We start from the raw sequence: 8,563 nt of genomic DNA, 5'->3' as shown, positions 1-8,563 counted from the left end.
TATTTAATCTATTTGTCATTCAGGTAACACTCCGACTACTTATCTATTGTTTGAAGTGAACTATTTCAGCTACTTATCCATTACTGTTGGTTAATTATTTCAACTATTTTAACTTACTTTTAGTTAACTATTTCAACTATTTATCCATAACGTTTGGTTAATCATTTTAGCTATCTATCCATTAGCTAACTTTGCATCCTTAACTTGTAGCTAGTCATTAACTCTTTATCCATTACCTTTAGAAAACTATTTACTGTTCATCCATTACTTTTAGTTAACTATTACAATGTTTGATCCATTACTTGTAGCTAACTACGTTGGCATTATTGCACTTCCGGTTTCCTCATCTTGAAGACAATGGGTCAGTAAATACCCCTCTTGTGAATTTTGAAGCTTTTACGTCTTTAAAAAGGCGGTTGCTAAAAAGAGATTAAATGAGACAAATGTTTGTTTTTACTTTTGATGCATTCACACTTAAAAAATCATCTTTGATATTATAATTTATAATAACTTGCTGAACAACCTGGAGTAACATAAACTTTTCTTTGCCACAGTGCTTATTTTCTACTATAATCCAAAATCCAATGAAAGCACCTCATTGGCTTTTTGTCGAGGGAACCAGTTTGATGCTAAATTCTGGAGTTGGCCTTCAAAAGTACTTTATAAACCTCCATCCTAATAATTTACAGAGAGAAATATGGGTTTTAGAGATCTTTTTTTTTTGCATTATGACTGCATTATCTTACCCCCTCTCTGCCCTAGATTATAACCAGCCCAGTCCTTTTTTATCGGTTTAAAAATAATAAAGTCATTGTTCAGTTTGTCGATAAGTCATAGCATAAAATGTTGCTAAAAGTCAGAAAAAATCCTAGTATAGTATTTCAAAAAAAGTAAAAAATAAAACTCAGTACAATTTAAAAAAAACGTTTTTAAAAAATCATCATATAGTACGCCAAAAAAAGTGATAGTATGGTACGTCTTGAAAAGTCATAGTATAGTATGTTGAAAAATGTATCCTTTTTTTATATATTATGTTGATAATAGTCCTGATAAAGTATGAAGAATTCTTTTTAATAAAAAAGTCATAGTACACTATGTTGAAACAAAGCCTTACAAATCCATAGTATAGTACGTCGAAAAAAGTCATAGTATAGTTTTTGGTTTTTTTTTAAAGTAAATATATATATATATATAAAAGTTTGTCCATAAATAGTCATGAATGAAAGTGATTGTATAGAATGTTGAAAAAAGTAAAAGAAAATAATCATATTCTAAATTTAAAAAGGTTTTAAAAAAGTAATTGTGTAGTATGTCAAAAAAGGTCATGGTATATTATCTCCGAAAAAGTCATGTTATGTTATGAGTGAAGTCATAGTATAAGTCGAAAAAAGATTTTTTAGAAGTCATAGTATAGTATGTCAAAAAAAGAACCTTAAAAAAAGTAATAGAATAGTATGTTGAAAGAAGTCAAATAAAAAAAGTATAGTACAGTAAGTCGAAAAGAGGTCATAATACAGTCATAGTACTGTATGTTGAAAAAAGTCAAAGAAAAAAGTCTCAGTATAGTATGAATAAAAAGTTATTTCAAAAGTCATAATATAGTATGTCAGAAAAGATCATAGTACAGTATATTGAACAATCCCAAAGAAAGAGAAATAGTGTGATGAAATAAGTAAAAAATAAAGTCATAGTACAGTATGTTGAGAAAGCCTTTTTTATTTTGAAAGAAAAAGTAAAAGAAGTCATAGTATAGTATGAAGGAAAAAGTAAAACAAAATCTAAAGTATAGTATATAAAAGTCAAAGAAAAAAGTCATAGTATGTTGAATTTTTCTTTTTATTCAAAGTCGGTCGAAATGATTCATAAAAAAATCATAATACAGTATGTCCAAAAGAGTCATAAAAAAGTAATATTGTATGGTTTAAACCTGATTCTTCTAAGCAGGATCAATGGTTTGATGTCATACAGGAAATAAGGACAATGGAAAGATTGACTTGTGTGTTAAGTTTGAGGGAAGATCTGTTTGCAAAGAGATGGCAGAAGTGGATACTTTACCTAGAGAAAATATAAGGACTTTTTTATGTATACATTTAAGTGTAAGGCAGCTACTGGAAAATAGTTTCTTTATTTATACTTGTGGCTATCATGTTCTCTCACAGGCTCTGTTTGTTTTTGTTTGCTTCTTTTTATTTTACTCTTTCTTTATTGGTTTACACTCTGGTCAACATTTGTATATTTGACAAGACTGTACAGTTGTGATACTCTGAAAACTAAATAAAAACTTAAGTAATATTATAGTATGTCAATAAAATAGATTTTTTTTTAAAAGTCATAGTATAGTATGATGAATAATTATTTAAAAAATCATAGTATAGTAAGTCAAAAAATATATATAAAAAACTCATAGTATGTTCTGTTGAAAAATATCAAAGAAAATAGTCATAGTATAAATAAAAAAACAATGAAAAAAATGTCATAGAATAGTACGTCTAAAAAAGTAAAAAAAGTAATTTTATAGGGTGTCAAAAACGGTTATAGAATATTATGTCGTAAAAAAGTCAAGTAAAAAGATAACGGAATAGTATGATGAAAAAAAGTTAAGTAGAAGTCATAGTATAGTATGTTGAAAAAAAGTCACATTATAATATACTTCAAAAAATGCAAAAAACAAAGAATAAAGTCATAGTATATTATGACAAAGTCATTGTAAAGTAAGTAAAAAAGATTTAAAGATCAAAGTATAGTATTGTTAAGTGTCAGGCAGGAACACAGCACCTGTGTATATGCTCTCTCCACTCCTGTTTCTTTCTTTCTCTCTCCTTCCCCTGTTTTCTCTCCAGGTGCCAACAAGGTGATTGGTTTCCACCTGTGCAGTCCAGTCATGCTGCTCTTGGATTTCCACAGACTTCAAGCTGTCCAATCAGCAGAGTGGGGCCCAGAATAAAATGAGGAAGCCTGAGGCGTTCTCCCTTTTCTTTTTTGTTCTCTGCCCGCTTGAGCTGTGACACTGTCGTTAATTACTTAGGCTAAGGTTTGTGGTGGGAGGTTGAGGAAAGTAGATGATTTTGGGTACCCTTTACATCTTACACACTCGTAGTTTACTTTTTTTTTTAGATACCTTAAGATTATTGGCCGCTGCCACCCTGTATTTGTTTTGGTAAAGCTATTTTTAGATAAGCAGGTAAAGCCTTTTTGTTTGTGTTTTGTTCTCAGAAGTAGGAGATAGCAAGGCCTAGTTTTCTTTTATTGATTTCTAGGTAAAAAAGAAGTCATAGTATATTATGTCAAAAAAAAAGTCATGCTAATGTATGTCAAAAAAATTGTTAATAAAAATTGATAGAATAGTAAGTAATAGTATAGTAAGTAATAGTATCTCAATAAAATATTTTGTATAAATTGAAAAAATATTTTTTTAAAGTCATAGTATAGCATTTCAAACTAAAAGTGATAAGAAAGTCATTTATAGTATGTCAAAAAAGGTTAAAGTATAGAATTTCAAAAAAAGTCAAAGTTTTAGTAAAGTTTATCATGAAAAGTTGCAGCCTAGTATGGTCAAATTAGAAAACTTTGGAAAAAAAAATCATAGTATAGTTAGTCCAAAAGTATTTAAAAAATGTGTATAGTAATTTATAGTATAGTATGACTTTTTTATATAAATCAAAAATGTCATAGTATACTATGTCGAAAAAAGTAGAAAGTCATATTATAGGGTGCCAAAAAAGGTTATAGAATAGTATGTTGTAAAAAAGTCAAGTAACAAGTTAACATTATAGTATGATAAAAACAAGTTAAAAAGAAGTCATAGTATAGTATGTTGAAAAAAAAGTCACATTATAATATACTTCAAAAAACGTCATATTATAGATTGTCAAAACAGTCAAACAATAAAGCCAGTGTAATATGTAGAAAAGGTTTTAAAAAGTCAAAGAATAAAGTCATAGTTCACTATGTGGAAACAAAGTAAAGAAAAAGAACAATGTAGTGCCCAAAAAACACATAATAGTTATAATGTATTATGTTGAAAAAAAAGTATTTAAAAAGTCATAGTTTAGCAGTTGAAAAAAAGTTATTAAAAAGTAATTTCATAGTATGTTAAAAATGGTCATGGTATAGTATTTTCGTGAAAAAAAATCCATATTTCAGTGTTTTGAAAAAAAAGTAATGTAAAAAGTTATTGCATACTGTTTCTCTCTTCCTCTCTGTCTGTCTGTCTGTGTTTCTCTCTTCCTCTCTGTCTGTCTGTCTGTGTTTCTCTCTTCCTCTCTGTCTGTCTCTGTCTCGCTTCCTTTCTCCCTCTCTGTTTCTCTAATCTCTCAATGTCTTCCTCTCTCTCACATAATTTCCAATTTCATTTCAATTGAATTCATACAGCCCCAATTTCATTTTTAACACTATCCACTATCCAGTTCTCTCACCACACCATCCCTCACTCACCTAATCAGTATTACTCAGTGCACCTGTCTGCCACACCCACCTCATCAGCACAATCACTCTCACCTGCTCACTTAGTATTTAAACCTCTGTCTCACAAACACTCTCTGCCAGATCGTTCGCCGCATTCATACCAGACCTTCCAGCAAAGTCAAAGTATAGCTTGTCAAAAAAAGTCATAAAAAAGTCATAGTATAGTATGTTGAAAAAAGAAAAATAATTCATAGTATATGTGGCGTAGTGGAGAGCAAGGTAGTTCTCCAATCAGAGGGTCGGTGGTTCGATACCCGGCTTCGGCAGTCGATGTGTCCTTGGGCAAGACACTTAACCCCAAGTTGCTCCCGAAGGCTTGCCATCGGTGTGGACTGGATGTTGCATGAATGTTAGTTAGAGTCTGATGGTGGCACCTTGCATGGTAGCCTGTCATCAGTGTGTGAATGGGTGAATGATATGTAATATACTACTGATTGTAAGTCGCTTTGGATAAAATTAGATAAATGACTGTAATGTAATGTATGTCGAAAAAAGTCATAAAAAAGTCATAGTATAGTATGTCGAAAAAAAGTCAAAAAAAGCTAGTGTAATAAGTCTTAAAAAAGCCATATTATAGGGTTTCAGATAAAGTCATGCATGTTCATCAGAAACAACTTCAGCTCAGACTCCAGCAGCAACCTGCCTCCTCGGACCGGCCCAGATCCGGCATCGCTACAGCCCTACACCTGCAGTTAGAAGCTCCAACGGGAGGAAGAGAGCGCAATGAAAGGAAACAAACGTCTCAAGAAGACAGAGTATAGGCACACATCACTTGTTTCCAACTAGTTATGTTCCTGCCAGACACAGTGGTGGACTAATTTAATCAATCAGCCATCAATCTATGAATAATCAGTCACTAACTTGTCCCTTAAGTGGTAGATGTTATTGAAGCTAATCAGGCTAATCAGCAGTATGTGTACTGGTAGTTATGTCAGCTGGTAGCGAAACACACCGTCCAAAACAATAAAAGTTTCCCCCACTGTGTCTCTGGCTGCAGGGCTGTGACTGTGAGTTTACTTTACTCAGCAGTTAGTTCTGTTAGCTGTTGACCAATGGCATAGCTGTTATTCAGACACACCGGTTGGCCATGGATGTAATGTTAAAGTATCCGTATTGTGTAAATCTCTTGCGAGTTTGTATGTGATCGTGGAAGTTTGTGTTTCATGTGTTTATGTCTTGGTTTACATTCAGCAGGCAGCCTTGCAGTTGTTGAAGTTTTGTGTGATGTGTACATGCTAATTTGAATGCATAATGGCATTTGCTTTTGATTAAGGTTTAGTCATGTAATGAAGTCATGAATCAAGTGCAATGTTAAGATTATCTTTTTTAATAATATTGAAGCTACATCAAATAACTTTCATTTTGTATTGATTTTGTCGTTCCCAGTCAGTAGTCCCAAAACAGTAGTGTTACCTAGCACCAGAGTTCTTTTAGAAAACCTCTTATTTTACTGCAGCAGGGTCCGACAGTCTGCCTGTGCAGTATTGTTTCCAATATGTCCCCTGTGTCCACCTAGTAAATTATGCTCTTATTTCCAGTATCCCAGGTAGTGATTCACTGTTGCAGACCATTTGGAACATCATTAACTATTTAAGCAAAAATCCAAACTGTAGATTATATGCTACCACCAGTGAGGGCATGTGTGGTAAGTATGTGTCTTTTTTTTTTTTTTTTTTTACAGCAATGTGGAAACATACAGTACATAATGTATTCAATAAAAAACTAGCTATGTCAAACTGAAGACACCCTGATTCAGATCAGGAAAAAGCTGTTCCAGATCTTTGAAAGAGGAGCTAACAGTCTGCTGAGTGGTGTGCATCTGCATACTCATTCAAACAACTCCAGATTCTTAGAGTTTTCTTGTAGAGCAGTACACATTGCTGTCAATCAGCCTCCTTTTTCCAACCCCCCCCCTCCTCCTCCTCTGTGTGCACTGAAAACGAGGAGGAAATCATTTATTCATGACGCTTGGCATCTAAAACCAGTAGTTCTGACTGATTCTGATTCAAGGGAATCAGGCGATATTATTAGACACACAACTATGCCCTGATGGGGCAACATTTTCATTCCCAATTCACAATCGCACCCTCAGCTCTCTCCCTCTCATTTCCATAGCAGATACAGCGTCTCAGCTTAGTAAGGTTATGGCTGTCACTTTTTGCAAACATTTGCAGAACACCGCTTTGTGACATTGTGGATCTGGCAGATGATACACTCAGTATTCGTTGAGAAAATGATGGAATACTGGGTGATGCATGGCGTTTCATCAGCCCTCTTGAGCCCTGCTGCAGTAACATGGCAGATTTACTATGATGGTGTTTGTGAAAGATAATAAGTCATTCAGTTATTACTGAGCCATTACTGACAGTGATTCTGACTTAAGAGGAGCATGAATTAGCTCACTGGTCAGATGATGAGATTCTTGGAAACCCCTCAATCATCTGATGTAACCTGATGCAACACCATATATGGAAGAAATGTCATGATGTCAGCTAAGTTAAACCAGTTGCTATCAGTTCAGCATTCTACTTCAGCCATTTCACACTGCATTTGCACAAGGTTGGGAGACAGATTTAAAAAAAAAAAAAGAACGGGAACAATTGATGCAGCAGAGGCAGAGAAAGAAAGCTCCCTTCAGAGCAACCGACAAAATAATACAACTGTTGTAACAGGCTTAGTTCTCCCTACGATGCCTTAACAGAACTTAATGGCTACAATTGCTGATGTTTCCCATAATCAGTGATTTTAAACTCAAAGAGTTTAAACAGTTTCATGCAGCCAACAGTGATTGCAGGTGGAAACAAGTGAGTACTTTGTTATTCCTCTTTATCCCCAATGGAACATGAGGGCGCACTGAGGTTTTTACAAACAAGTGTGCACTGGCAGAATTATGCATGAGAACATGTGTTATTCTGGGAGAAGTGACATGAATATGATACCCACACTGGCATGAATATTGAAAACTGAAGGAAGCTTTTTATTAAGCCAGTGGATCAAGTGACATTAAAGGACAAGTCTGTCGATATTCTATATTTTTCTTTTTGTCAAATAATGCCATGAGAAGACCAAACCAACAATGAATTGAAGCCTGGTTTAGCTTGTTTTTCTGTCCTATCAAGCTCCATTGTTGTCCTAAAGGATTTAAAAAAAACATCACTGTGCCACACTATTGCAATGTGTGACATATTTATTCATTACCGTTGACATGGCCATCGTGTTTTATTTAAAATAAATTATTTGCACATCATCCTCTTGCTTTCAACTCACTAGTGTGAATCCACAGCTGAAAATCGTCCCCAACAGGTATCCAGTTTTCTCAGCCTTTTCTAAAAATGAAAGTGTACATTTGTGAGTTCTAAAGTGTTGATAGTTCATTCTGGTCTTTTCATGAGAAAAGTATAGAAAACCCCTGACATTATTCGTAAACGTAGCTGGGAACAAATGATTCTGTCCTTTAAAACACCTGCTATCATCACGTAACATCACTGGTTTAATATGAAGAACAGTTTAACCAACCCTGTAAGTAGAAGCCCTCTTCTTTGTTTGCTTCAGAGGTTATTGTAGAAGGCATTTCCAATATGTGTGACTGTCAAACAAGACCCAGGAATCTAAGAAAACTCTACCAAAGTAAATATTCAAAACAAACTAGAATAAAATCAATAAAGTTATATTTCAATTCAGCAGAATCACCCAAAACCCTCAAATATGTGAAGGTGTACAAGCAGCATCTATTTCCATTCCCAGCCATGAGGATTTCAGAGTGTTGTTGTTGCCACAAGAATATTTATGAAATATCTATTGGAGTTCAAACAACACAAATGCGTAAAGCGCAGCTCTGTGATAAATAATCCAAAGCTTGCAGACGATGAGAGAGACAGTGAGTGAGGCATGTCGCTCTTCACACAAAAGCTATTCTGTTTTGCTCTCAAGCTGAACTCAGACACTGTGGGTGGAGAAAATCAATCTAGTCAAGCCAGAGATAGCAGAAATGAGAACCGTGAGAGGCTTTGATTATTGTAATGGACTTAAGTCAGCTCTGCAAAAGCCACTTCATACGTCGCCGCTGTTTATCAAATCTGAAATGAATTTGCATCACATT

The sequence above is a fragment of the Anoplopoma fimbria genome, chromosome 6, assembly GCF_027596085.1.
Source record: "Anoplopoma fimbria isolate UVic2021 breed Golden Eagle Sablefish chromosome 6, Afim_UVic_2022, whole genome shotgun sequence".
Lineage (NCBI taxonomy): Eukaryota > Metazoa > Chordata > Actinopteri > Perciformes > Anoplopomatidae > Anoplopoma > Anoplopoma fimbria.
Note: the sequence above shows the minus strand (reverse complement) of the source record.